Genomic DNA, 3,772 nt, shown 5'->3' with positions numbered 1-3,772 from the left:
ACCAAATTGTAATCTGATTACAATGTGTGTATCACTCCCGCCATGGAATGTAAGTGTTTGCACTGGAACCAAATTGTAATCTGATTACAATGAGTGTATCACTCCCACCTTGGAATGTAAGCTTTTGCACTGGAACCAAAACCTATCATTAATTTTAATGAAATATTCACTGTTAGCAAAATGAAATAGATTTCAGAATTTCTCAGGAAATGCACTGTAGTTACTGCCACATAAGTTTGGGCAGATATTAGCAGGTTTTTATTGGTGTGTTACTGGACATCACTCCACAAACTCGAACAAAGAGAAATAAAAAGCTAAAGTGAATATGTGAATCACTCCAAGCGTTAACCACACAGAGGATTTTATTTCAAAACTGGAATTATTTCTGCAGTTTCAAGTCCTTTAAAGATTTTTTATGATGAGAAATACCCTGTGAAATGCCTGTCCTAAAAAAAAAGCCCATATCCCATCTCAAGAGAGAGAGAGAGAAAGAGTGTTTAATTATCATATGTACCAAAACAGCACAATGGATTATTTTACTTGCAGCTGCATAACAGGTCTGTAAACACAGTATTTAATAGATAACACGATAAACAGGCAAATAGTGTTCAATAACTTTAAAAAAACCCAATATCAGTGCAAAACAAAACAAAGGCCAGAAGTCCCGAATGCAACCAAGACAGTTCATAGTTTGATGTTTGGTTGGTGTTTGTCGTGTTCAATAGCCAGATGGTTGTTGAGAAGAAGCTGTTCCTGAACCTGGAACTCACGGTTTTCAGACTCCTGTACCTTCTACCCAATGGCCGGAGTGAAATGAGAGCATGACTAGGGTAGTGTGGGTCATTGATGATGATAATGTCATCTCTCTGCCCTGAATATACCTAACAATTGGAATTGCTATTTGATTTATTGTGTCACAAAATACAGTGAAAAACATTGTTTTGTATGTTGCCCAGGCAGCTCATGCCATACATGATGAGTACAACAGGTAGTGCAAAAGAGAAAATTAACAGTACAGAATATGGTGTAACAGCTACAGAAAACAAATCGAGCCCATTGTGTAGCAAATTCCAAAGATTAATTCACCTCTGCATGAAGAAATTTATGACCCAAATGGCCGATCCCTTTAGACTGTGACCTCTGGTTCTTGATCATCACAGCCACATATCTACCCTGTTGCCCCACTACAACTGCGAGAGGTAATCTAAATGAAATGCACAGAGTTGCAGTGGGGCTCAGTCTGCTTATCCCAGGCATCAATCTGGTAGGTTTATCCTTCCTTAAGTAAGGACATCAGACTTAAACACAAGGTCTAGCTGCACTCGGACTCTAGCTAATTAGAGCAAGATGCCTCAAATGAACGCAAATGTTCTTGCAATGAAAGCCAACATATTGATTGTACAGACACATCGATCCAACTCTCCTCACTTAGCCAGTATCAGATAATAAAACAGTGAAAGCTTATTGTTATTATGGCACTTTATCCCGTTATAATGAGGGTTATGTTTTGTTCCTCACATTTCCCTTTTAAAACCCAAATATTGCCCCAAATCTGATATTGACAAATGATCCCAATCGATCCCAAACACAGTTAGAATGATTTCACATGATGGCCAGTGTCACCCATCCTGTAGTAGCTAGATACCTACAGTGCTAGGTACCTACAGGTGCTAGATACCTACAGGAGCTAGATACCTACAGGAGCTAGATACATACAGGAGCTAGATACATACAGGAGCTAGATACATACAGGAGCTAGATACATACAGGAGCTAGATACCTACAGGAGCTAGATACCTACAGGAGCTAGATACATACAGGAGCTAGATACCTACAGGAGCTAGATACCTACAGGAGCTAGATACCTACAGGAGCTAGATACCTACAGGAGCTAGATACATACAGGAGCTAGATACATACAGGAGCTAGATACATACAGGAGCTAGATACCTGCTAGATACATACAGGAGCTAGATACATACAGGGGCTAGATACATACAGGAGCTAGATACATACAGGAGCTAGATACATACAGGAGCTAGATACCTACAGGAGCTAGATACCTGCTAGATACATACAGGAGCTAGATACATACAGGGGCTAGATACCTACAGGAGCTAGATACCTGCTAGATACATACAGGAGCTAGATACATACAGGGGCTAGATACATACAGGAGCTAGATACCTACAGGAGCTAGATACATACAGGAGCTAGATACATACAGGAGCTAGATACATACAGGAGCTAGATACATACAGGAGCTAGATACATACAGGAGCTAGATACATACAGGAGCTAGATACATACAGGAGCTAGATACCTACAGGAGCTAGATACATACAGGAGCTAGATACCTACAGGAGCTAGATACCTGCTAGATACATACAGGAGCTAGATACATACAGGGGCTAGATACATACAGGAGCTAGATACATACAGGAGCTAGATACATACAGGAGCTAGATACATACAGGAGCTAGATACCTACAGGAGCTAGATACATACAGGAGCTAGATACCTACAGGAGCTAGATACCTACAGGAGCTAGATACATACAGGAGCTAGATACCTACGGCAGCAGCAGTGAATATTTTTGGGTGAATATTTTTTAACAGATCTCAACTTGTTTACTTCCACAGGTTTAACTGCAATTAATGAGGTTGTTTTTGGTCAGACAATGACTATTCAACAACTTTTTTTCTCAACCCATTATCTATCTAGTAGAAAGATGGTGAAAATAAAGGAGCAAATCGTATTTTGAAATTAGGGGATTTTGATGTTGTCCATTTGCAGAGCGTAAAGTGAGCTTGGCTGCAGAGTGGCGCCAAGAACTACTGAATCAAAGCAGTTATATTGTGATATCTATATATTGGCACTATACAGTAATCTCAAAAACAATCCTTGGTTAACAGAACCACCAGGGGGCAGCCTCTGCCTGTTAGCCTGTTCAGATGATGCCACTCTTAAATTCAAATGTCCCTAGAAATCTGAAATAGGGACAGAAAATGCTGGAAGTACACTTTAAAAAAAAAATCAGATGAATATTTATCTGCAGATCTTACATCAGAATTGGAAACTGATTTCTAGCACTGAGAGAAAATCTGATGTGTATGTTAACTCGGTAAATGTGAGCATGTTCTTGTTTTATTGTGCATATCTGCAACTCAGGTCAATAATGCTGAATATATAATGCCCTATGTAATATACAGAACATAGAGCTATGATATAACATTTCTAAAAAAGGTCTATTTTTTCAATTGAGCGAAAAATAATTGTGTGCTATTTTAGTAAATAATTGTGCCTTAAAGTGTTATAATGGGAGTTCTTTAACAAGATATCTATATAATATTAATTGTTTTTAAAGCTGTTTTTGTAGCCTAAAGCTGTTAAATAAATTGAAATGATTTCTACATTTGTGTATTTTCATAAAAGACTGGTATATTATTTGCAAATCTTTAAATTCCAGCCAAGCAGTTGGACAATGCAACCTTTACGTGGCAAACATCATTTTCCCAAAATAATACAAACAAAATGAACTGGTTAGTTTGAAGATCCTTGATATGCAAAGAGCAGCTGTGTTGGAGTAAGATGTTGGAGTGAGGTGGTGGAGTAAGGCGGTGGAGTAAGGCGGTGGAGTAAGGTGGTGGAGTAAGGTGGTGGAGTAAGGTGGTGAGCAGCTGTGTGGGAGTGAGGTGGTGGAGTAAGGTGGTGAGCAGCTGTGTGGGAGTGAGGTGGTGGAGTAAGGTGGTGAGCAGCTGTGTGGGAGTGA

At 39.3% G+C, this 3,772-nt stretch overlaps 1 long non-coding RNA gene across 1 annotated transcript; it reads right to left on the bottom strand.

The window, feature by feature from the left end:
• Positions 1-1,514: 1,514 nt before the first annotated feature.
• Positions 1,515-1,739, bottom strand: LOC116967506. Its single transcript, XR_004410237.1, has 2 exons — positions 1,679-1,739; positions 1,515-1,645 (listed from the first exon to the last, which is right to left on the bottom strand). It is a non-coding gene; the product is annotated as an uncharacterized LOC116967506 (long non-coding RNA).
• Positions 1,740-3,772: the final 2,033 nt, after the last annotated feature.

The sequence above is a fragment of the Amblyraja radiata genome, chromosome 39 (genome assembly GCF_010909765.2).
Source record: "Amblyraja radiata isolate CabotCenter1 chromosome 39, sAmbRad1.1.pri, whole genome shotgun sequence".
Lineage (NCBI taxonomy): Eukaryota > Metazoa > Chordata > Chondrichthyes > Rajiformes > Rajidae > Amblyraja > Amblyraja radiata.
The sequence above is the reverse complement of the archived record's forward strand: the minus strand, read 5'-3'. Positions and strand labels throughout refer to the sequence as shown.